General features: G+C 41.0%; 1 long non-coding RNA gene across 2 annotated transcripts in view; it reads left to right on the top strand.

Annotated features, from left to right (window-relative positions):
- The first annotated feature begins 702 nt into the window (after window positions 1-702).
- The window catches only part of LOC111227778, a 96,792-nt gene continuing 70,064 nt past the window's right edge, over window positions 703-27,430 (top strand). The window contains exon 1 of one of the 2 annotated variants that reach the window (XR_002665357.1): window positions 703-764. This is a non-coding gene — a long non-coding RNA (uncharacterized LOC111227778). Of the gene's footprint in view, window positions 765-2,294; window positions 2,659-27,430 lie in introns of those variants that run through there. The other variant, XR_002665358.1, reaches the window with a different exon arrangement.

Genomic DNA, 27,430 nt, shown 5'->3' with positions numbered 1-27,430 from the left:
ATATTTACGTGTTACTGTGTGCATCACAAAACAATGAGACCTTTCTCTTTTGTCTCTTCCTTTGTTCCCCTGCTGCTGCTGCTGCTGTCCAGACACAATGGCAGTCTCAAGGCGGTGCATCCAGCAAAGTTTTTGTCAGCCAGCCCGTGTTATGTATACAAAAAAATATTGAGAAAAAAATATATATATAAGGAGAGAGAGAGAGAGAGAGAGAGAGAGAGAGAGAGAGAAAATAGTGTTTAGTGTGACAGTTTGAATTGTTTTTGTGGCGACTAGAATAAGAGAGTTCTCAAGAGGAAAAAGAACCTGCAAGATGCTGGCGGGTGGCAAACAAAGGCGTGAGTGAGTAAACAAATAGATGGCAGAAAAGTGCAATTTTACAATAATTCATTAAATAAAATGAATGAAAATAACATATTACAGATAGAAAGTATCATGTTATGAGAAAGTAAATAAACTGATTAAGTGAAGTTGGTGGGGCTAAATAAATAAATAAATTCCTACTCCAAACAATTAAGCACCGTGCTTCTTGTGAGTAATCACACATAAACTCGGACCGTCTATATTGTTGTGTGCATAGTTGTTTGACTTTGAGAGGGCGGGACTCTTTGGAGAGCGAAATGAACTAGGCGCGGCCAAAAGGAGCCCCATCCATCTATCACACGTGTAGACAAAGGGGGACTCCACAACACAAAGCTAGATGTGCCCTCTCAAACTTTTTCCACGACGCACGGCGACGCGCACACAGCTAAACCACCCCCCAGGTGAGTTGTCTCCGACCGGGATACTACCTTTCGCTTGCACCCTTGGAAGCGGTTTTCGAATCTATTTCCAGTCAAAAGTTGCTGCTGTAGTTGGTGCGTCAGCGCTCAAACTTGAGCACAAAGCAGGAGAGAAAGGGAGAGAGACTTAGAGAAACAGAGGCAGCGAGGAGAGAGAGAGAGAGGGAGAGAGAGAGAGAGAGCGAGAGGAGCGGTCCCCTTTTCCTTTGTCTGATGCGGGGCGCTTTGAGGAGAGAACTTGAGGGGATGCTCAGACACGCATCTTCATAACGCTCAATAATACTCAACCTATGATAGTTATTATGAATTGACAGTGGGCTTTAATGGAGGTGAGATGGAGTTTGTGCTGCTGTCGTGTTTTTGTCTCTTGGGGATGTTGCGACGCACAAGACAAAGCAGCTGCCTGTCAGAAGTTTGCGGAGAGAAGGACCTTTTTACGCATGCTGGACATAAAGACAAAGTGACAAGTATTAGTTCATAAATAGTTTGTAAATAGTTTTTTTCCCTCCGTGCAGTAGTTTTATGACAGCGGTGTTCGTGGTCTTGCGAAGTTGCCAGTCGCACTGAGGGAATTCAGAACAATGCAATCAGGTGTAAAGTCTCTAAGAAACAAAACAGTGACACAGAATTCAACTTGTTGCACGAATAAGCAGTAGAGTGCGGAGGCAAAGGGATGTGATGAGAGGAATACTAATTGGTTCGTTTCGAAAATCACTAAGAAACTTGTCATAGTTTATTGGAAACAGAGCAACAGGTATAAGTCGCTGCAGCTTCTTTGTTACAGTAAAGGCTCCTTTGTTCTCAGTCCATACAAAGAAAACCAGCAGAAACGAGCGCAAATCCGCAAGGAAAGAACTTTTTTGAGCGCTGGAAATGATTTTCACGGGATAAAAAATGTTTTGAATTAATTCGTTTAATCTCCAAAGTGTTGAATAAGCTTTTTTCCCCCTTTTTTTTCTTTTAAATATATAAAACACGCCGGACCATCTCAAGATAAATAGTTACTAAAGTGCGGATTATCAGACAGTTTTTGATTTTTTTTAATCAAGTGTCTAAAACATAATAGATGCAGTTTGTATGATTTTTAAAAACTTTCTTTATCATGTGAAGGTGTGGCCAAACAACTTGTTTGAATTTGCTGCATTCCATTGTACAGTGGCCCTACCCTAAACTTTTTATATGCACTTATAGGATTGATTTGTTTTATGAAACAAAATGAGTTTTGCTTTCTGTAAAAAAATATTTGCTTTTGAATATGTTTTTTCCAAGTTTTTCAACTAATTTCAAATTTATACAGCTCATGCTAACACATGTACTTTTGTACCTAAAGTGTTCGTTAGATATCAGTAATCATGAAAAGTATCATTTGTTTTTATTTTTTCTAAAATTATTTTGCTAATTTTAGTCAATGAGCACATTTGTTGCACTGACATAAAGTTTTAACTACACTGCTTTCAATCTTCTTTTTTTTTTCTTCTCATTTCTCTGGTATGTGTCCTTAGGTGGATTTTAACACCAGATTAACCAGCAAAGCGTTTTCTCCTGTGGGAGGTTAAGGAAATAAAAATATGTGGAAATCACATGGAAGATGTACAGAGTCACCTATCAAGCAGCTTTTAAGGCGAAGAGGAGGATTAAGAGACTGTGCAGTTTTCTTTTGGAGAAGGTGAAGACTCATCTCATAAGGATTTAAACTTCAGCAGCATCAGTGCCAGGCGGGATGCGTTTTAGGCACACTTGGAAATCTAAAACTCATGGAGACACTTTGAGGATTATAAAAAATGTGTAGTATGTCTCTCCACAAGACATGTCCCAGCCCAAAGTCACAGGGATAGCAGGATATTGCATTTCTGATCCTCCTCGGCCCTCAGCATGGGTAGGTAATATTACTTTGTACTGGGGATGTGGCACTTGTTCAACCACTTGTTTGTAGAGCCGGTAGGGATGGGCTGTCCAACCCCCAACACACACACACACACACACACACACACACACACACACACACACACACACACACACACACACACACTACCACCGCCATCGCAAAGAACACTTCCCATATTTCATTCATGTATCATATCCCTGTACTCTGAACAAATTGCCATAATTTATGTGGGATCAAAGTTGATTTAAGTTTAGGCAAAACTCAAGAAAAACTTCAGAAAAGTTTATTTTGAGCCTTATCTGTATTAAAATGAAGAAATAAATAAATAACTCAACTGATTTCTCCTCTAACCTGTGGTTGTTTGGACATCACCATCCAATGATGTGTTATTGTCATTCATGCCTATTGTAAAATGTCAGTCATTACACTCCACTGATGTTAATATAAGCAGTTTGGACAGTCATGTAGAATTTAAAAAAAAATAAAAATAAAAATAATAAATAGAGAGATTTTGCCACAGCTTGGAGGTTTTGTAAACAGACACCACAACATGCAGGGTTCAATTGACTTGCACTTGAACACATAGCTCGTACACTTGGACGACAAAAGTGCGTAAAGCTCCTCATGAACACGCCCAGCTTTCTGTTTGTGGCTTTACATGACCACTCGCCTGTTCAGTGCACATGTAGCGCAGCCTATTACGATTAACAAAGTGAATGTTCACAATTAATGATAGATCATTTCCATATTTATTGATAAGCCGCTACTTCATTAACTTTTATTTTTAATTAACGACAAGATTGCATGCATTTTCCTGACTGAGCAGATATCAGATGCAAATTCATTCATCGCATGCAAAGTTTCTGTTTCAGCAGACTTGACTTCAGTATCCAAGTGGAGTCTGTTCGGCCAAATGAATTTGTCCATAATCAGCTCTGTGTTGTGTTTGCTCTGAGATGTTCTGTGATGTCAAGCGCTCGATGATCCACTGTACTGCGGTTTATGTGAATTGCCATCTGAGCTGTAGTATCTTTTCTGCTCGCTTTGTGAGGTGCAGTTACAAAAATAATTCCTCAAACGCTTCTGTTCTGCTGACGGGACAGTACAGGAGGGAGGGCGTCTTAGAATTAAGAGGGTGCTTTTTCTATTGGCTTGTGATCATGCTGCAGTTAATGTAGGCAAGCCTGTTAAATCTTGGGAAAAAAAAAAAAAAATCTGCAGCCTGCCTTCTTAACCTGTAGTACTTTATATGTGAGAGTGAGGGAGAGGTGGAAAGGTAGACTCACTCCTTTCACTCTCTTTGCAGCCCCTTATCAATGATGTCATTGAGAGCCAATGAGAGCATGCAGTGGTACTTGTCAGCATCCAAGCTCCACCTCCAGCCTCTTTTGTGCATGGCAGCCCACATGGTCCTGCAGCATCACATTTTCACCATGCCGTGCCTCTGCTGCAGAGAGAGGCAGGGATACAGAGATGTTGCTCTCGGCTGTTGTGATGTTAATCCACCAAGTCTGCTCAGGAAAAAAAAAGAAGCTTGTTTATTACTGTGAGCATATGCATGGAGCGACTTGAGGAGTGAAGAGGGATGACATTTTTTTGTTTACATAACTGATTACAGTTCCAGAAAATAAATGGTATAAAAAGATCGCCTGTATGATGACTTTAATTCAGCTAAACATCAAACCGATCTGTGTTAATGTAACAATAATTTACGTGCACTTGTTACCACGAGAGCTTTAATGCTGAGTGGAAAAAAAACATTGACCTGCCACCTCCTGCTTCTGTGGAACAGACTCAGGTCGCAGCCTGGAAATCACTGGGATCAGTGGGAATGTGGGTCAGTCAACACTGTGACACAGGTGGGACAGATATAGGTCAATGGTAGCGTATGGGTGCTGATGAGTCATGCATCTACAATAAGCCGCAACAGAGGATGCAAGGAGGGGAGAGAGAGAGAGAGAGAGGGAGCAACGAGGGCTGTTCAGTTATTGAAATGTGGAGGGGGAGTGTGTGCAGTAACACGCGTGGATCCTAACCTTAATATCTGCTTAAGAAGCTCACTGTTGTACATGCAATTGTATAACATGGAACTGAATGATCTCTGCTCTGTAAAGCACACAGTTTACTCATTCCAATTGCAAGCATGGCAGCTTTATATAAGAATAATAGCTTGCAACTTTGTCCCGTTCGTTTAACGTTTTAAGTAGATCCGATGCTCTGCAGATCAACTTCTGTTTAAAACATATGAAGCATTGTACCTAATATTCACCTATGAGACTGTGGGTTATTATAAGAATGCGGATTCAGTCCAGTTCCCAGTTAATGAACTTGTGAGTAAAACAGAAACATCCGGTTTAGCATAACTAATCATTGTGACAGGCCCAGCACTGAGCTCTTAATAGGCATGGCACAGGCATGAGTTGTGCTACAATACAGTATGCTCCACTGTGTGTAGCTTAATTACATTGCTTATCTGTCACGCTATTATCAAGTACAGTACAGTTTTCATAACATTCGCCTTTTGGTGAACACTTTATGCGAGCATACTTTTTTTTTGTATAGATGTCCCAGTGGGACTTGAGCTTCTAAACCTAATCCACTGAGTTACAGGGGGACAACATTAGCACTGCAATCTGTGGCATCTTCCAGTTCTGAAGTCTCAATATCCCTCTAAGCTGGAACGCTCATTAAAATGGGCAATGGTTTCACACCATCTCTTTCTCTCTGCAGCATATGTGCAACTAAATCTGTGTCACTATAATCTTCCATCCATCTGTTTTTGCTATTACACTAATATAAAGTACTTCATTCTGTTTCTGGGGAAGACTAATGGGAACCATAAAGCATGCTGCTGTGTTGCAAAGCGGTCTACCTTAGGCTCAATGACACCAATTCTACAGATATTACTTTGTTTAAATTGTGCATCATTTTTTTTGTCCAGTTTTTAGTACTACTATGCACAAAGATGTTCATGAGCTGTACTGATGTTATGCAAAGTGCTTTAGACTAGAGCACAACATTAGGCCTAGAATAACTAATCACTAGTGTAAGCCTAATTCTGTCAGACATGCTGTGGTCAGCCTCAGGACAGCTATCAGATTTAGTTTTACCACTCATTGCATGTAGCTCGTGGGCACTGCAGCTTGTAGTCCCTCATAGAAATCACCACAATACATTTATGTGTACACTTTAGATCAGTTAAGGTCCAATCTGTTTTTGTGCAGCATTTTATACTTAACACAAAAAACACTGTTGACCCACCACTGTGTATGTTTACACAATGCTTCGCTGAGTTTGTGCTATTTTTTTTCCCCGCTCGGAAATGTAATGTCTGATGCACTGATACAAGTGCTGACAGATGGACAAATAAATGTCGAGCTGGATCTTCAAAGAGGAACAGCCGCCTCAAACAGATTTCGTACGTGTTATGTACTATGTGCCTTTACAAAAAAAAGGAGAGAGAGAGAGAGAGAGAGAGATTAAATTGGTGAAAATGAGCAAGTGGTGAAAAAGCTGCGGCAATCATTTTTGTTTAATTTTCCCTCCCAGCTGAAGCTGAGTCGATGCTCCCTTTGTGCGTATTAGTGAGTCATGCAGGCCACTACACTGTGGGTACAGTATAGTAAAATACAGTGCAGTAAAACATTAGGCCCACCATTACTAATTGTGACGACAGTCCTAATTCTCCAAGCTACAGGCATTCTGTGGTCATCCTGTTGCAAACTATCAGAGCTTAGTTTTACCGCTCGGCGCCTGTAGCTGCGAGATAAGTTAACGTGCTCTGCTGGCATGCTAATACATACCCGCACTGGGGGACAGGAATAAATTATTTCTTTATGACTGCGCATGAGGCAAAGCATTTGAAGGAGGGGAGGGAGAGATAGAGGGAGAACATAGGGAGATGAAGCAAGGGGTAGAGACATGGGGGTAAATGATGGGTAGGAAAGAAAAGGAGGAAAAGAGAGAAAGCAAGACAGGAGATCCAGCAAAACAGATTGAGGGGAAAGGGGGAAAAGAGCACGACAGAGAGATGAAAAGGACAAGAATAAGACAGATAGAAAGCTTTATAGTGCTCTTTATATCTGTCTCTAGCAATTCTCTCACCCTGGAGTAGTCATTTTATTCCTGACTGTGGCTGAGTTTATTCTTTACAGCCAATATGATGGATAACTGAAAGGCTTTTCCCAGATAGGTTGCATTTAAACCAATGAGCTCAAGAACAACACAAGGTTTGCTTTGGCAAATAATTACTATACAGATTTTTTTTTTTTTTTACTGCTTTGACCTGAAAACCAGTCAGCCTGCATACACTATCATATGACCTTTCGAGGGATTTTGGCCTAGTTTGAAATATCCAAATCACGCAATGAGAAATCGCTGGCGGATAATGTTTAAAAAATTGGTGTAATGAATGAAATCAGTGTAAAACACACTGGCTTTGCTTTTATTGCGATACAGAGACAACAATTATTAGCCGCTATCCTCTGAGGCAAAATAAAGACAGGACTTTGTGACGTAGATTGCTATTTAGCTAGTTTATCTTTGGGTTTAAATGTTAATGTCTTGTTGTGTGTTGCACTGTGTCTTTATGATTTTCTGCCTGCTGCACATTTTGCCTTGTGGGATTCTAGTGAAGTCAAAACCAAACTGCAGACAATAGCGTGACAAATCAATCAGAAAACACATAACTGTAAGCGCCAAATCAAAATTCACTGGATGAGAGATCACATGGCGTGTCGCGCAGCAGGTCTTAGCCGCCCCTGAAGATATTGCTTTCTGCTCCTCCCCTCGTCCCAGCCCAGGTATAGATATAGGGACACAATTTCCAATAACAGCTTTAGCCAGTTGGCTGTCTGTCTATTACAGGTCAACTTATTACCTCCATAAATGCACAGCATGTTGCTGTCTGGGGATGGACTGATAATCCCTCTAAAGACTGGGGTTTTATCAAAGCTAAATCTGCTCCTCACACAGACACACACGGGGACAGGCGTGCATCAGGAATGCCCACACGGGAACACACAGACACAGACACACATATGAAGACAGACTTGCCTGGTAGACAGACACACACACGTGTAAAGACTAGGATTTTATCACAGACAAATCTGTTATTGTCTGGTAGTTAGGAGATTATGAAGCAGTGATTTTATAGACACAAACACACACAACCATGTGTCATTAGAGGATGCACACTGGCTTGCATATTGAAGGCACAGTATCAGCTTTAATACTGTGACTGACTGTGGTTTAGTACTGATGATAAAGACGCAGTAGATCATTTTGGTGACAGTTTTTATCGCATGCACTTATTTTTGTTTTTTCATTACACTTCTAACATATCTTCTTTCACTCACAGCTGCTTCAGTATCGTGCCCTGTTTTTCATAATAACAGTTTATCGGTTCTATGGGTGGTACACTCCTCTTTGGACGATCACCATAATTGTTATCTTTGTCCAAGCTACGTATCTAATCCTATTTTGCATCTTCACTGTTAATGGAGGTGTATTCAAACATGATTTTTTTTAAACTACCTAACTACTCCAGCTGCTTTTAATGCTAGACAGCAACACAACCAGATTTTCTTCCACACCACCCTATTCCATCACTTTCCATTAGTGACATTGTTATCAACAGTCTCTGCACAAGATATACATAAATGATTTTGCCAAAATAGCAATTTGGTTCATGTGAGGCAAATGGTCCATAACAGCTATTTAGAACATTATCATACTTAAGCACCCACTAGCAGCCTTTTGCTGACCTTGAAGTTTAGAAGCATCCACATTTGAGAATTCATTGAGCCGGCTCAGAAACAAGACCAGTCATGGAATGTTGCAACTGCAAGGCCTGTTTATGTTTCTTTAGCCTGTAATGAATAGTTCTAGAGAAATCTGTAGTGGCTTTTTCCTGAACATCTGCCATGTTTACCTGTTTCATAATCACAAGCAAGGAGCAATGACCCCGTGAGTGGAGCACTGAGCCAGTTAAGTGTCAGAAGAGTTTATGTTATGTATGAGTGAAGGAGAGAGAAGTCAAAGTCATGTACTGGGTTGTATAGGCTAATTGAAATCACATCTGTCTAAGGCTAAATTGAGCCGTAGCCATGGCCAGACCAGAGCACAATCAGTGAAGAGAAGCCAGCCTTCAGCCCACGCTAAGTGAATGGTCAGACTGTGCTTTGTGCTGAGTGCTCAGTCTTACATGGGAGCACATGACCCGGCTGTGTAACTGCTCTTCTCCATACACATTCATCCCTCTGATCTTTTGTACCATGAACAGACATGTTCGAGCACACACTACTATACATCAAGCCTTCCAGAGTGAGAGATTTAGGACAGCAACCACACTTTTGGCAAAGTTTCCATCCTAACTCGAGGTATTGCCATTCATTTTTCCAGGAGGGGGCTCTTCTATCTATAAGTAAACAAATCTATAGTCATTCTGTGCCATCTTTTCACATTTCCCTCCATACAATTCTCTTGTCAGCGGGAAAAATAATGTTTCATTAGATATTAACCTGCCTTAAATGTCAATCACAACCCACTAAGTAAAGCCCCCGCCAGCCATAGTCTGGAAACTGAAAGGAGCATTAAAACCTGCAGTTTTGTTTGAAACTGGCAACAAGAACGCATAATGTTTTGACAGTAATTACTTAAAAAATATTTACTTTGCTAAACAGAAAAAAGATCACAGCAAAACAGCAAATATTTCATAAAGTGATGAAAGCACAATAGAATGTCTAAGAAACTATAGTGATGGGAAATCCATAAGGGAATGCAATAAATGAGCACAATTCCAATCCTGCCGACCTGGAAGTGTCACTTTAAAGTTTTCTCTCTCTCTTTTTTTAGATGATACAACACAATCTCATTTTTTTTTGTCTTTAATGACATGATGCAGAGTGAATTCCCTTTTCCTTTAACAGCTTGTGCTCTACTTGGAAACCTAAGATATAAAATATTAAATATAAAGCAGGTGTCCTGCTAGCATAATGCTAATCCACAGTAATGCAGCTATTTGAGAGTTTAGAGCTATTTCCATGGTGGTACTGGGATGACTTGTAATCTTATTCAGATATACCTGTCAGATTAGAGTTGTGTGGCATATCAGTAATAAACAGGAAGCATTTTGACTTGAATACCTAGAATAATATCTTTATGTATCTGTGTTTATGTGATGCTGTGTGCTATATGCTTGCTACAGAGCATGCAGGATAATCCAAAAATACAATCTTGTGTCATATCTTTTCTTTGCTGTGTAACACTTTGTCAGGACTGTGTGCTATGGTTGACTAGTGCTGAATCAGATCTGTCTTGATGGAGATCTCTTTGAGCTTAGCTGGATGTGGTGTGATAAATCAGATTATATCCTGTAACACTAGCTGAGATATCTGACTTTAAACGGCCCCAGTCCCTGCCTTTGTGGGTATAACACACCCTTTTCTTGCTTAGTTTATGCATGCGAACAATTTGGATTATTTTTTCTTTAATACCAAGATTACAGTGCGGGATGAAGATTTCTGCATCCTCAGATCACATGCAGACATTTAGTGATAGCAGCCTTACCCAACAACATGGGTAAGGGACCAGGATTTATTTGAATATGTTCATATATGTCTTCATTATACTTTTGTAGTTTTTAGTCTTCTTCTTGTCCAGTAAAAGGGTTATATACATACTCGGATATTTACAATATATCTGTGCTTTTATTGTGAAGGATTTGGTGGTATAACATAGGTAGCTTTAAAATGATCTCTTTAAGAGGCTAACCAAAACGAGAAATCAATTTGGCCTGTGTCTGCTTTCGTAAGAATATTGCATACGTCCTTAAGCATCTATCCATTCCTTCTTTTATCCATCTATCCAAATATTGGTTTCACATGACTGATGTACACACTGCTGACACCATGTTACACCAAATGCTGTGATAGCATGCTGCACGATGATTCAAAATTTATCAGTGATTACTTAATTTTTTTTTTTAATGGTCAGCATCACAGATCACTCACATCCGGGAATCTGTGTGTATCGTCATGCCATCTATAGCCTTGTGATGTAAAAAAAAGTTGGGTTTTCCTGGAGGCAGATTATGCCTCAGAGTATGAAAGCCTTCCTGTAAGAGTATCTGCACTGACACAATTTTCCAGTCCAGTGCGAGGCATAATCTGAGTGCCTGGAAATGGGATGAATAAACCCAAGTAAATGCCCCACTCTCAATAATGTAGCAGTTCCATGTAAAATACAGCCTCTTTGCTGGATACGTTTGGATACAAGCCCAATTCCTTATGAAACATTGCACCCCACACAACAGTTAAGTAGGAGCTTGCATTTATTATGAAAGCCTTTTAAAATAATGGGCACACTTATTTAAATAAATGTGTATATGTTAGCATGTGGCAGGCTAACTACATTGTTATTTTTCACCTGCAGTAATCCCTCCTAATGTGAGTTTGTGTGAGGTCAAAAAAAAAAAATCCAAATTGCAATTTAAAGCTAAGGCTTTTACAGACAATATAAAAGATGCAGTGAAGAATAAAGGCTGACATATTTCTTTTCAGGTCTTTTCATATGAGGTCAATGTGTAATCTCTGGTGGAAATGTGGCTGAATAAGGCCAAGTCATGCCCTACTCTTATTATTATGCATCTAATTACTATGCGTCAGCCGTTAGCTATTCTGTACTATGCAGGGTTGCCAGCACCAGATCACAAGGTCAAATTCATGGTACTTGTAAATGTCCTTGCTGAATAAAATTAGATTGTGCCTCAGATTGTGCGTACTGTATGTGTGGGTGAATTGCTGACAGTCGTAGGCACTGAAATTATCACATACACATACACATGCAGACACACAGACACATGCGCACACACACACACACACGCGCACGCAAACCCAGCCCACACACAGTGTTTGGCGTACAGCCTGTAGCAATGTTCACAACACCTCAACATTAAGCCACTGCTCTTATTAAGACTAACCATCCAGTACTGAATCACAGTGGACACAAATTTATTTTCAGACAAGGTCAAGGCTTCATCTTTGGCTGAGAAATGAGCTGAGTAAGCATGAGTCATGCTTTCAATTATGCATAGGCCTGTTAGCATGCACTCTCTGACTGACGGTCCAGTGTTAGCTTTCAGAGGCTAGACTTACACATGACCCTGTAATCTGTCGGCATGTTGTCCTTGCTCTTGGAAACCAGAAAAATGGTAACTTAACCTTCCAAAAACCGAACAGTCCCTAATAACAGGCAATCATAAATGATCTAAATCAATTATAACTAATCAACCCAATTCATGTCTTTGTAAATGGATTCTTTGCATGTAACCATCTGTGTCTGCCTAGTGTAACTGCTGTACCAGAAATATGTTACTTTCAGGCTAATATCTTGCTAACAGGACTCATTTGCTCTCTTTCCAAATCAAAGTGGCCCAATGTAAACACCTTAATTGGCCTAGAGGGAATTAAGAATGTTCACATGCAACTTAATTGTCCATTAATATGACTCATTTACTTTTATTCCAAATTGCCTGCCTTCACATCACCACCTCAGCCTGGAGGAACCTGACTGGCCTCGTTCTGGCTAAAATTAAATTCAGATTCATTTGAATATTCTTGCGCATACAAAGTTAATCCCTGTGCACCAGTCAGGCTACTTTTCAGTTGGTTTGGGTAGATAATCCACTTCCATCCCTAACAGCGTGCATATGTGTGAGCGTGCGAGTGTTTAATGTGCATCAGTGATTCTGGGTTCAGTTGTGAGCCTCTCTTTTCCCCGCTGTTTGTGTTTGTGTCTATGTGCCGCTGATGTTTGTATGCAGATAGACAGAGGCCGCTTTTGCAGCTACTTAGTAAGCTCTCTGATGTCCTCAGCTGTGTGTGGTAATGAGAGCTGCTGACACAGTGAACTGTGGCCACTCAGACCCGCAGATATTCAGTGTGTGTTTTGCTCGTTCTCTCAAACACTCTCTCTCTCTCTCTCTTTCACTCCCTCCATTTTTCTAATTAATTCCGTCTTTCTTCACCCTCTGCCTTTCCTTCCTCGACGCCTCTTTATCTCTTTCTCTGACTTAATTTTTCTGTCTGATTTTCTCTATCGCACAGACGCACAGTGAGATGCTGCTGTGCCACAATAGACAGTGAGAGCACTGAGCCAGCCTCCTCTTCAGTTCACCGCCAGTTCACTCGGCTCCACACTGACAGAAATGATGCTAGACAGAAATGCAAATTTGACAACGACAGCAACGGTGCCAGCCACAAATGTTAACATTACTCCTCAAAACTTCAGGTAGCAATTTGCGTTCACTTGAAAGGGTAACTCTAGACTTTTAGACAAGGGTCTGTATTATTCTCGTCTCAAAGGAACTCAGTATTTTAGTCTGTTAGACTGATAATATACTGTCACTTTGTGCTGATTCATCTGTCCCAGGTGTTCCAAATCTTCCAAAAATATTCTGTCAGACCTTGTGAGAGCGCAAAACATTGCATTTGATGACAATACCACACTAAGTGGCATCATCGCTTTTTCAAAACAGGGTGCATTCTGGGACATACAGTCTCAGCAGAAGTTAGAGCAGTCCCTTTGTAATGTCCTTGTAAAAACTTTATTAATCCAACAAAGTTGATGGTTTGCTGCAGTCATCTTTTACAGTGTGCACGGCTGGTAATCTGGTTGGCTGACAGGCTGGTTTACAGCCTGTTTCACAGTCCCAGAGAAAGAGAGTGTGGTGGAAAGACAAGTCGTCCTTGTCATGTGGAGTATTTTTTTTTTTTTTTTTTTGGACTGTGCCCTCAGACAAGCATGTAAGATTCCCTGCTGAGTTCTGCACTCTCCATCAGTATGTGTGTATGTCTCTCTCATCATCTCAAGCTCTGACTCATACTTGCGCTACCTTCTCTGTCACTTTTTCTCTTTTCCTCTCCCCTCTAGTCACACTTTGACTTTCTTCCCTCCTGACTCTCTCTGTATTTCTCTCTCTCTCTGTTTCATGCTGGTACGCATTGCTGTCTTTCAGTATTTGCACTTTAAGTTTCCTTTCGCCAATGCGGTCTGCCTGTCACAGCTGGGATGCCTGTCTGTCTTTTTCTCTCTTCCTCACTATTTCTCTTGATCTCTGGCTGCTTCTCTGGCTGCCTGCCTGTCTGTTTCTATTTCTCTCCCTCTGCATGTTTCTGGCAGTATCTCTTTGTCTGCCTCTTCCTCCCACTCTCCACCTCTCTCTGTCTGCATTATTGCATTTGAGTATTCATGTGCTCAAATGTATTCTTACCAGTGAGGGATTTAAAAAAAAAAAAAAAAAAGCCTGTCTCTCTCTCTTGTTACTTCCTTGTCTGAGCAGCTATAGTTCTTCATGTTGGTAATGGTTTGTTGATCAGCCCTACTTTTTGAAGCTGTGCACTGCCTCTGTCTCTCCCTGACTAAGTCACTGTCTCGTGAGAGTGACGTGTTCATCTGATCTCTGTGGGAGTTTGCTGCTTTAGAAGGTTTCACTCCTCAGATTACCTCTGACTTGCACTGGGAGGATGATGATTTATTACTTTTTGAGTGAGTTTTGGATTACTTTGCTCATTCCTTGGGTTACCACGCTTGTTTAACGGCACCAGTGATGCCACAGCAAGATTAAATCAGGATTCCAGAGTTGGGAAGGGTACTTTAATTGTTACGTAGTCCATAGCACATTGTAATTTTAAACACATAATTTTGCAAAGGCACAGTTTGCTGACTTTGACCTGGCTTTGTACACAAGAAATTGTCCTGCTGTTATTTCAACACTGTCTGCAATAAAATCTACTTACTCTTCAACATGTAAACATCTTTTCTAGTGTTGACTCAGCACTTTTTTTTGTCCCTCAGTGTCCATGTGTGTGATGTGTCTGTCTGTGCATCTGTGCTAGTGCATGTCTCTTTGTTTACATGTCTGTGTTTTTCTGTGCTTGTCGCATGTGTGTGTGAGTGTGTGTGTGTGTGTGTGTGCATAGAAAGTACATGCTTGCCTCTGTGTGTGTATATACAGTGTGTACAATTTCACCAATATACTTCTGAGTGCGTCTGTTTATATTAGGTTCCCTAGGCAACCCATCCAGGACATTTCCAATCGTTGACATGGAATTTCTTCTCAAAAATCTCAACCATTGGAGCCATTGTCTCAAGCTGGGGAGCCATAAAACTCAATTTCCCATGGAGGAGGGGTTGGGGGGCATTTTGAAGTCCAAATGTTCTTATCTCATGCACTATTAAGCGAAGCAGTGGGGTGTGTGGGTAACGTGGTTTAGAGTCCGTCTGTCACAGCCTCAGGGTACGTTGCTTCAAGTGCATACACAGACACACTTGCACGCACGCATGCGCACGCACACACACACACACACACACACACACACACACACACACACACACACACACACACAGACGTGTGCACACGTATCAATGTATGCATATGCATAAACACACATAAAAACAGACCCTGTAACACACATGCATAGACACACCTCTTTCTCTCATTCACCCATTAACACACACAAACATACACTCTGCCTCAGGGCTCTATAGCTCTAGTCCTATATGGCCTTGGTGCAGGTCAGAGGGGTTGACTGAGACTCTCACTTCATTAATCACAGCTTGGAAGCCAGCAGCTTTTTATGTATAGTTTTCCATATGCATTTACCCTTTATTCAACTTTGACTTGAGGGTAACGTATGGAGCTAAAGCTGCCTTTTAATTATTTAATTTGATCTAGGAGGTAATGTTATTGAGAGAATAGTACATATGTATGAACATGTGTTACCTAATATGTGACTGCACGCAGTGAGATTTAGTGCTACGTGAATGTTTCGGTCAGAATCAATAAGGATTTTGTTTTGTCTACCTTGCAAGTTATTCAACCTTATTGTTAAGCCTTTCTTAAGCATCCCTTGCAACTGCAGACCCATCAATATTAACATAAGGACATAAGACTAATCATATGTGGGAACATGAAAACAAGCATGCACTATAAGTTTAAGCACAATGACATAAACACTAACATAGAAACACACAAGAGTTATTGAAAGTGATGGATTGTAAACACTGCAGTGGCCAGTTGATGTGATGATCATGATAAAGAGCACTGGTTGGTTACGTCACAGTATGTGAGTCAGTGTGGACACCTGGCTGACACTATGCTGGGGGCAGAGAGCGACAGGACTCTGGTCTTAATTATTTGAAGAAGTCAGTTCATCAGTGTATCTGTGTGTGTCATGTTCATTGGTCATTAGGAGAGGAACAGGACAGCAGATAGAACGACGCCTGACACTTGGAACAGTGACTCATTTTGCTGAAATATTTAGACTTTTTTACACGCGCATTTCCATGAAAGCCCATAAGCACTTAATCTCCAGTGTAAGCTGCCCTCAGGGGGATTTGTATTTTGAGTCACTTTTCACTGCATATGTGTGAGAATGATTATAGATGATCTATAAGACGTATAAACAACAAAAATTGACAGCTTTAATTAGAGTTGTTTTGTTTTCATAAACTATGACACAAGACCCTCCGTGCTTCTTATATCAGGGTTCCAATCATCATCTTTCAATTTACTTCAATACCCCTTCAAGTGCATACTAAATGAAAGAAAGAAAAATAATGAATACACAGTTTGAACTTTGACGATGCTTTTCTCGGCTTCACAACTACAGTTTATACAGATGTAACACAATGGGACGGCAATCTCAGTCAGAGCATGCTGTGTTCATTCACAAGCGTGATTGTGGTTTGGCACGATCTGATTAAAGATATGAATGGTGTAAAAGCATTAACAGCACGTTAATAGTGGCTGCATTTACAAACACACACTGTCATCACCCACCTAAAAGCCTGCGAGAGGCTTTGGCAGAGCAGAGCTGAGCAGTGTGAGGTGATATGACAGTACCTGCAGTGAAACTGGTGTCACACTGAGCATTGTGTGTGTGTGTGTGTGTGTGTGTGTGTGTGTGTGTGTGTGTGTGTGTGTGTGTCTGTGTGTGTGTTTGCCCTTGACTGCTGGCACTCATACATGCTCAGACATGGGAAGGGGCTTTGATGGCGTGTGTGTGCATGGAAGGGAAAGAAAGAAAGAAAGAGAGAGAGGCGAGATTGTTGGACAAAAGTTTATCCCCTTTGAGTGCAACCCATTTTGCATAATTATATACTCACTCTTTCTCTCAAGTTCTCTGACATCATGCGCACACACACACACACACACACACACACACACACACACACACACACACACACACAGTGCATGATGTCAGTTGTAGCACGGGCACCAAGCTAACACCTCTCAGGAGCCGACTCTAGTTAGCCAACATCAGGTGTTTCTCTCAGATGGAAAGTTGTTGGTATGTAGACGTGTGTGTGTGTGTGTGTGTGTGTGGGTGTTTGCTTGTGACAGAGAGAGAAGGGAAAGAGGGAGGGATGTAGTATTTGTGTCTCTTTGTGTGCATGCCAGGAGAAGTGATGTTTGATGTGTGTGTGCATATGTGAGGGTGACAGTGGGTGAGGGGTGTATTTATGTCAGCACAATCAACATGGAAGCAAGGGAGGAAGGAAGTGAAGGATGTTTGAGCATATGTGAGTGTGCCTGTGTGTTTGCTGTGCGTGGGATTGTGTGTGTGTGTGCGTGCTTCTTTTCCATATGGACATAGTTTTTTAATCTAAACACTATGCTACCTGTGTGGTACAGATAAGTCAAGGTGACAAAAGGGCGTTCACACCGTATTAAGGGCCCCTTCGTGGTTAACACTAAACCACATTTCATCCACTTGGCAAGCCAGAGTAAAGTGGAAATGTTGTGTTACCTGCGGGGGTCATTCATCAGTTATTAAGCTTCCTCTTAAAGTGATTTTCTAGCCCTCTGAGCTCATCCAAAAAACTCCAGGCTCTAACCAACTAATCCTCAAAACTTAGAATCAATGTTTAAAAAAATTTTAATTTTAGTTTGTTTCCAGGATTGTCCAGGACTGTGTTTTTTGGACCGTCACACAAAACACTCACACACACTTCATGCTTTTGCTGAGTGAGTAACACAGAGAGTATGACAGACTGTGTGTGAAGTGCTAAGTGAGCAGAAGACTCTACGACAGCCCCTCTCTGCCTCTCTGCAGCGTTCGCCAACAGCATGCTGCCTTGGCAGAAGAACTGTCCTTTTTGCACAGCTAGTGGTACCACTGATCAAATGTGTTTGTGTGTCTGTCTGTCCGTGTGTGTGTGTGTATATGTGTGTGTCTGAGAGAGACCACTGCAGTTCCTACTGTGTATTTCTCAGTTTTTGTTCTGAACACCAAGTTGAATCTGAGGATTTGAGTGACTGCCTGCTCTGATAATGACAGAATAAGTGTGGTATTATTGCACTTGTGTGTTACTATCACCACTGCTTGTGTGTGTGTATTCATGCCTGCGTGTGCATTCAGGCAAAGACTATTTAAACTCATCCATCAGAGGTATGCGGACATCTTTCATACACAACACAACGCTTAGCCCCATCATTCAAACAGCGTGAAGAGGTGAGCAAAAACGTCTGACACACCGGTGAACCCTCATCAACAAAGCACTTTTGCAGCTGTGAGGAGGAGGAGGAGGAGGAGGAAGAGGAAGAGGAGGAGAGCAGAGAGGTGAAGAGTTGAAAGTGGCAATAGGGGTCTCTTCTAGTTGAAAGTTTACCTGGGAGAGAGCTTAGGATCAAGGCTTAGTCAGCTGGCACTCAGCTGACCTTAGTAAATACATAAATATAAAGTGAATATACAACACACATCCATTTCAAACTTGGGGCAGTTATAAACAAAGACGTCAGAGAGAAAGAGGGAGAGAGGTTGGAGTGGAAAAAGAGGAGGGCGGGAAGGGAGTGTTGGTTAAATGATGAGTCAGAGTAAATTACCTCTGCCTTGTAACCATCCCTTATCTCATGTTTTTTTTTCCCTCTTCCTTCCAGAGAAGCAGTAATAAATTCACTGGTAACCACAAGTGAAAAAGAAAGACTTGTGCATTTCAAACTGTGATCAAATTAGGCTTCATCCAAATTTTCCATCATGCAAACTAGAGGAATGAATGGACTTGTGTTTTATTCAAGAAGCAGTTTGCCCTCATTGTCAGAAAGGTGAGACAATGAGCCGGGATTGCTGCCTGTAATTGAATATGCATGATGCGAGTTATGCTCAGCTCTCACTGTGACTTTAATTAACCACCTTTCAGACTCATCACAATTTCGTAATAGTATCCCATGCTATTTTGATGACCCGACAAGCCTTACTGTTCAATTAATTAAGCCCCAAAGTTGCCATCGCAGCCAAATTTCAAGTGTAGGGATGTCCCGAGGCTGCTTATACCATGGAAATGTTTACCACAGCCTTCTAAATTTGGATGAGAAGGCCTAATTAGAAGTTTTATTTGGTTGCACAGCTTTGGCTGCGCCACTGAGTTTTTATCCAACCTTAAAGCACACCAGAGGGCTGTCTTGGTGTCTCAGCAGAATTAAGTGCATTCCATCACAAATGTTGACGCCGTTCACAGCCCTGAATGTTTTTCCTGCTGCTCTTCATTTCATGCTATGAAAATTTGTATAAGCATTTGAGGAAAGCAACCCCTTTTCTTTTTTTTCTTTTTTTTTTTTAAACACAGCACAGTTTCGGTAATGTGACCACTTTCACTGCAGAAGATGCTTAATGTCTATATCTATCCTTCAAAAAACACGTCTGTGAAATACCATAAGAATGATGTCTACGTGTCTTCTAACCTTCATTATGTGAAGTATTGGTCTCATGCGATGTTACTTTCCGCTTACAGTGTATCTGCATTGCCAAAAGCAAAGTGCAAAGTGAAGTTCAGCCCATTAAATGGATCCAACTTATCCTCGGGCCTCTTTTCAGGGTTTTATGAGGGTATATTTCACTGACTCACTGGCACAGCTGAGCAGGGAAATCCTTCTCTTCACGGTCTAGTTGGGATGACTGATGCAAATATGCTGCTGCTGAGTCCAGACACTGACACCATCATCACACTGACCCAGTTACAGAGAGAGGGAGAGAGGGAGAGAGAGAGAGAGAGAGAGAGAGAGAGAGAGAGAGAAATAGAGAGGGGGGGGGGGGTGTTCCAAGTCATTTGTGACTTACATTTATTTTTGTGACTCCACATGTTTTTAAGCAGTTTCCAAGGCCATTAAAGCTTTGATCTGTGCTCGGCAGCTCTCTGATGTGGGAAGGAGGAAGAGATATATTTCAGGTACTGAGTGACTGGACATTTTTCTGGACATGCAAGAAAGACAGAGAGCAGCTTCAGATGATTTGTGATACATATATATATGTTGTATATTTTCTGTGCAACCACACATGGTTTTCCGCTGTGCTGTATTTTCCTCGATGACACATACTGTAGCTGTTAGCTTCGCATGCAAGTTCTGAGCGGGCCATCTTTTTGCCATTGAAGCAGCTGTTAGCTTTGCAAAATAATTGCGATTCATCTTATTTTCAAAAAGTAAACATTGGGTATATTCTGCTCTTTTTTTTTGTGGAGGTTTTCAGGCTCCAGGTAACTGTTCTTTCTCCAACTCAACTAGTCCTCGTACCTAAACAACTGGCCATTTGGTAATTTTCCTTACCTTTATATATCATAATTTTTTTTAATCTGGCACTCTTGGTAGGACTACACTGTGACTGCCTTCCAAAACCACCCGTATGACTTATAAAAAACTAGTTTAGGGATAGACACTAAAGTTGACTGTCGGTAGGAAACAGAATGTGTCCTGTAGTCTTCGGTGTCTAAGCTATCCATCCTAATGCTTTTGCGGTGTTTCAACGAGTAACTTAACACCCCCTTTGGAAATCTTCTTTTTGCTGACCTCCAGTTGCACTCCAGGAACCCATGACATCAGTGTTGGGTGTGGTTACAGGGGCAACAAAGCACATGTCTGACGCTGAGCCACAGGCATCAGTGATGCTGGGTGTGGACAGAGAAGAAACAGGCCTGAAACTTTCAACCAGAGGGGTTGTTGAAACACGCGTTTAAAGCTATGGTGTAAAGTTACTCTTTAGTAACACCACACTATGTCTACCTTTGCTACTGAGAGTTGTTTGCCTGACTACAAGGGGGAACATGTCATGAAAAAAATCCCCAAAAACACGCACATATATATATATATATATATATATATGTATATGGCATGAAGGGGATCAGACTGTGGATGTTGCAGCTATGTGCTTTAACCACCAAGTCCCCCTTTCCAGCTTGTGATCTGAGCCAACTCCGTTCACTGGATGAAGATCATGAGATGTGGTTGAAAGCTCTGGAGGCTAATGAAGCGGAACTTTGAGATTAGAATATTATGTTAAACACGGGCCCCCTCTGTTGTCACTCTGATGTTCATTTCTGTGTGTGCATTGTGCAGCGATTCTAATTACATGATTATGAACATCTCTCAAAGGTACTAAAAGTCACGTGACCATCCCTCTCACCTGTTTAGGTTTAGGCTTCTACTGTTGTTGTTTGTATTCCATGTGAGCGATGCTGGCCTTACTGCTCGTTAACCTTTCCTAATACAACCTGCATGTATTAATAACGCTCAGCGGGAAAGGTCAATCGATGTATGTCTGAATGTGTGTGTGTGTGTGTTTGTGTAATTGTTTGTCAAAGGGAGTGCTTATGCAACCTATAAGTGGTTCAGTATAGGAGGTATATGGGCTTGTCAGTGAACTGGTGAGGGTAAATTGAATTTGCTCTTAATAATTAACCAGGACTGATGGTTTGATGTTGCGGAGCGCTTGTTTGTCCTGAGCTGGAGGCTAATGATGATGTGCAATCAAAGGTATTATATATCGTGATGTGTGTCTCTGCTAGATTAAAATACCCCTGCTCTGCCATTTGAGATTACAAGGGAAAAAAAAGAGCATTTTGAGCCAGTGGCCATTCATTACATAGATCTTTACTTGAAATTCAGTCATGATATTAAAAGGATTACAACACCTTAATGTGCAGAGAATCACCTTGGCCATGGACTTAATTGCTATACAGAGATAAATTATGTCATTGAGTTCAGTTTGACCTTAAGGGTTATTATAATGATTGTAAATGTATATACCTGACCTGAGTGACCAGGTTAGGGGGTTTGAATCGATTGCCTCATTGAGATGTTACATGCTGAGTCCAGGCTGACCTTTTTTGTGTGATAGTGCTCGGAAATGTAGATGAAAAAAAAAACATAAACGGACAAACTCATAGCACCTTTTTCGTGGTTGTGGAAAAGCTCCTTTATAGTGAAAGAAAATAAAAGTGCAAAATAAGATGATGGCCACAAAGTGGACTCAAATTCTAAAATTCAAAATTGTTCCTTATAATGTTCCTAATATTTATATTCACTTTACTCATTCGGCAGAAGCTTTTATCCAAAGTGACTTACAAGTGCGGCACAATATATTAAAGGACAAGTTCAATTTCTTTCATTTCTGCCTTTTTTTAGTCAATACAAAAACAGTAATGTAAAAGTGACAAGTTGTGGTTTAATGGGTAGCTTTATTTCTCTGCAAACAGCAGCCGGGTGCAGAAACCTCCTGGAGTTTTGTTGTCACTGTGAGTTTTCCAAGCTCAAGGCTCAAAGAAGTTGCAAGAATTAAATACCAAATAGTTACAGCACATACTCCCCGTGAAACCACAAAATGATCCTTTTTACATTTTTGTTCGTGTAAAGAATGAACATGCAGGCGGCTTCAGAGGCTTTAACAACAAAACGCAACTGTGGGTCGCAATAAGCTGCTTGCGCAGACGACCTATAAATTTTTTCTTTTTTTTTTTTTACAGGAGGCTGTCTCAACATGGTAGTGGTGTTTATCCTCTCATCGAATGGCAAGAAAGCAAAGAAGTGTATTTCATGCACACATTGGTGACATTAGAATGACATTAGGAAGGGACACTTCACAGCCAGTACGGACAGGAGGAGCACTTGCAGCGATCTCCTTCAATGTACACAAGTGTGGTGACTATTGCATTAGGATAGAGTTAAAACGTTTGAGTTCTGAACCTATCCTTTAAGAACAATGTTAAAAGTCAAGAGTTCCTGAAATGATTTGATTTGAGCTACACAGTGAAAAAGTCATGTGTTGTTGCATTTGTGTTTTCATGCTGTTTAGTTCTGTTTGTTCACATTGTCTAGGCACATGTGGACTAATAAACATGACACAAAGTCATAAGTGGCTTGTTTTGCGGTAACTTGTCATCTCTGGCGAGCGTTTGACAGTGTGGACAGTCAAAACACACCTGATGCCAGTCCTTGTAAATCCAGTGGAGCATGACTGTCTGCTATGGAGACCCAGAGGAGGCATGACTGAGAACACAGTTAGTAACATGATAACAAATAGCATCATGTAAGTGTCAGTCAAAACTGCAGCTTGCAGTTTTAAATATTCACACTTGCCCGGGTGCACCAAAATAAGTAAATAATTCAAAGGTCAAATGTGGTGTGAATACTTCTTTTGTGTTTGTTACAGCAAATTTGGTCCCCTGGGTGACAAAACGGATCAAAGAATCTCTGTGTTCAAGATGAAAATAGTAAACAGAGCAAGTGTTAAACAGTGTATTTGAGTGTCAGCCTGTACATGGTTCGACAGCCAGGCCTATGTGAATGATTCACTCAACCACATCCTCACTCTCAAGGCAACAGTGCCACCCAAAAACTCCCCACTTTCTCGCAGGTTAAAATACACCTGTTAACCACCCTGTTTGTTGTGCAGATCAGTGACTTTAACGTGTCGGAGCTTAGCAACCCGCATGCAAAGTTCAGCTTTCGTTTAATTGCAAGGCACCAAAGACCCAATTTTGGGTCCCACCCCATGTTTTAGGAAAACAGCCGACACAACCCATTGCAGATGAACATTTCATGTTTTCTCGGTGTGTGATTTCCAATCTGACTGAGGCCCGATAAAGCCGACATCGCTGTTACTCATTCCCTCAGATCCCCTGCCTCCGTCTCTCCTAATCAGATTTCTCTGGTTGGGTTATTTATCATCACCAGCTCTGACTGTGAGTGATGCTTGGCTAATGGGTTTAGCATTCAAATCTGCTGGCTTGATGCGACAGAATCCCAACAAGGGTTGTCATTCCTGTGGTGGCAGCGGCTTCAGAGTGGCGTAAATAAGAGGGAAATGACTGTTGAAATATGCATTCGTGGCATGGCTGTTTTTACATTTGGTTAGATTTGTATTGATTTTAAAGGTGTTCAAATGAAAAGGAGACAGAGAAGCAGAAGGTGTGGGGGGGGGGGGGGGGGGGAGAAAAAAAAAAAAAAAACTTGAATATTTCTGTGATGAAGATGTCCATTCATGCATTCATCTCTCCATGCATCCAAACTATTCACTCTTTTTTTGCCGACTTATTTCTCTTCAGGGGTGACAGGACAAAGACTGATCATGACTCACCACATGAGAGGCAGGAAATGAAGGAAAAAATGCAACAAAACAAAATACAAAGCAGAGGGGCTCTCTGACGGTGTGGTGAGCACATGCACACCAATGAGACGATGTGGCTCTGAATGACAGTTATGGTTATGACAATAATTATAAGTCATAAACCAACAGCTGTGAGAAACAGTGTCTTCCGTCTTTTTTTTCACGGCTGCATCTGTGCCGTGTGGTAACATCATGCGGTATCTGGTCGTCAGACAGGCTCTCCTGTCTTTTTGTTTTGTATAATCTGTGGTGATGACAGAAACTGTAAATTACAAGACAGCTGTTAGTCAGTCTTCATTTCATTCTTTCCTTCTATGATATGCAGTTGAGTGTCAGGTGTATCATTTTCTAATGTTTGATCTACGACCATGAATTAACTGAAGCAGAGATAATGAGACTGTGGGCATGTGTGTGCGTGTGTGTCAGACTCTTCAGTCTTCACTGCCCCGCCACCTGTTCCATGTAAATAGCTCCGTATGTGTGGATGAGAGGGTTTATGTGGCTCGTGGGTAACATTCGGGACACCTTCATCCTCTCATCGGTCATTAGTACCCCAGTTAGAAATACTGACATCACTTTTAACAGTTGCAGGAATAGAAGGAAGGAAGAGAATTAAAATGTTACACTGACATAAGGTCAATGTAAAGACGAGGAAACATTTTAAAGGGATAGTTGTGTGAGGTACTCATGAATGATCGTTGCATTACCCAAAGTAGAAAAAATGTAGTGCCAAAGGAAAGTGCTGTTTTTAAAGGGAAAATAAACCGCCAAAAACATTCTCCATGAAGCGTACATTTAAATAGATATTGGATTGTTTCGGTGGGCGTTTTTAAAAGTCTCTAAAACAGGTTTTTTCCCCCCCCACATCAAATAACCTGAACTATCCCTTTAACTTTTTCTTCCTGCTCCTTACTTTCTAAAGCGTGTAGAATTTGTCAATAGATTACTGATCAACTTCACCCATACAGGTATCACTTCAGACAGGTTTGGACGTGTATACCTGCTCTAAGGTTATGCAGTTCGGCTTGTTGTCGCTTGAGGTTGTTCCGGTATTCTGTTCACGCCTGTACACACTCACACATATGCACACACTCATCAACACCCACACATGTGGCACCAGTTGACCAGAATTTGCATCACTGTTAACAGTTTAGAAAAAAAAAAAAAATGGTGTTACAAGTAGGTCATAGCACATCTGTGTGATCTGATATGACTAAAGTTGGGCAACCTGCTAATCAGGTAGGTTTTGACAAGGTGTGAAGCACTTGGACTTGAACTGGAACAGTGATAGTATCATTGGGCATGTGACTGTGTGAGTGTGTGTGTGTGTGTGTGTTTGTTGTTTCTGGTGTAGACATGTCTCAGCTGATTTTATGATGATGTCTATTGACAAACCCTCAGAATGTGCATGTCTAGTCCTGGCTAGGGAGTAAAAAACCACTTGACTAACAGATTATAGTGGATAAGTGGGTTTCTTAGCAGACTTTCACTGCATTCTTCCCTCCTTTTCCTTTCACGAATTGTATCTTTCACTGTCTCATCATTTTACTTGCAGCATCTACTTTGCTGGATAGGTTTATTCTTCCCCCTCTTTTACCTTGAAAGTACATTCCCAACATTGTTTAATGTCAGTGAAATTTAATTACATTAAAACAATCAGACATTACTCTTCCTCTTCTAAATGTGTGTGTTATTAATCATGCCTAATACTGATGACATTTATTTGTCAAATGTGGGTCTGTATTTTCATCCTTCATATGGGTTGATGGGTTGACAAGCCCTTGTGTTCATGTATCATTTGATGAGTTAGTGGCAGTGTTTGTGTGTTTGTGTGTGTGTGTGTGTGTGTATGTGTGTTTGTTTGCACAAATGCTGTGTGTGTACGTTATGTGTCTCAGCATGACTTCAAGTCTCCCACTTAGCTTTGTAATTACCTTTTTCCAGCTATGACTGTTAATTGGAGTACGGGAAAATCACTGTTGTGCACTGACACGCACACGCACACGCACACGCACACGCACGCACACACACACACACAAACACACACACGCGCGCAATTGAACTGTCTGGGCTCTTAAGTGTTTTTAATTAAGTTCTACAGTGACACTTATTTGTATTTATCTGTTATGATTTTTTGTTTATTATTAGCTGATACTGATTCTTTGTGCCTATTGTAAACTCCAGAGAAAAGGGAGTGACACTTTGACAGCCCGTTCGTTCTGTTGTCTGCATGTTTGTTGTGAAAGTGCAAATACATTAAAGAGCATGTGAGAAATCTCATTGTTCATGCAGACGAACAGGAGGTAACACTCAATGGCTGTGAGGAAGTTTTTAATTGAATGTAGCAAATGGTAATTCATTTTCATTTTTACATCTTTTATTACAGAGTAAGTGGAAAGCAGTTGTCAACATTTGTCACAGGACTCAGGCGACTAAAATTTGATGTGACCTAATAACTTTTTACAGCTTGAAAAGTGACTGACTCTTAAACTATAATTAAGGACTTGACATTGACATATTTCATGTCAGTCTCACTTATGCATGAGAATTGCTTTGAGGCCTTTTGGTCAGCAAAGTACTTTCATTCAGTAAAACTGTCGAGCTGAACACAGGCAAGAAAAAGTGAAACAAGACTAAGTCAAAATCTAGAGTATGGCTGGACGGGGTCATCAGCTTCTGCTTCTCTACTCTCTGTGCTCACATATACAGTATTTCAATACAGCTGAATTCCAAATAAAGTTGTTCTCATTTACATGTTTTTTCTGTTTCTGTTGTCAGACAACGGAACAAGTGTGAAATAGTGACTGAAATGCGGCCCATTAAAACGACATGTTAACCAGCAGTTACTTCCAAGCTATTTCCAAGCTGCTGCTCTGCTGCTAAATTCCTGATTTTATAACCACGACATCATCTGACAAACAACTGTGCTGTGATTTCAGCTATATTTACCTGTAAAATGATCATTCACAGACAAAGTTAGAAGCTGATTCACATCAGCTGTGTGCGGTCAGCCTAGAGAGGTGTGCCTGTTGAGGGAAAGCCCAACCTCTTGCTGGCGGGGCAACACTGACAGCTCTCCTCTACTGAAAGTCACTTAATTTGTTCTTTGGTGCTTTCTTGAAAAGAAGTTGCTAAAGGCGTCTGAAAAGTAAATTAATCTAGAGACAAAGGTGCTAAATGGCAACGCTGCTTGTTCACACCAAATTATTTTGAAAGAGCAATGACCAATGAGAAAACTCCAACACTCGGAAGTAAACCGGTGGTGTAACTTCATCAGTCAGCGACATTCGCAGAAGCCCCGCAGTTGCCCTCCAGACAATCCA

The sequence above is a fragment of the Seriola dumerili genome, unplaced genomic scaffold (assembly GCF_002260705.1).
Source record: "Seriola dumerili isolate Sdu_G_001 unplaced genomic scaffold, Sdu_1.0 BDQW01000191.1, whole genome shotgun sequence".
Classification (NCBI taxonomy): Eukaryota; Metazoa; Chordata; class Actinopteri; order Carangiformes; family Carangidae; genus Seriola; species Seriola dumerili.
The sequence above is the reverse complement of the archived record's forward strand: the minus strand, read 5'-3'. Positions and strand labels throughout refer to the sequence as shown.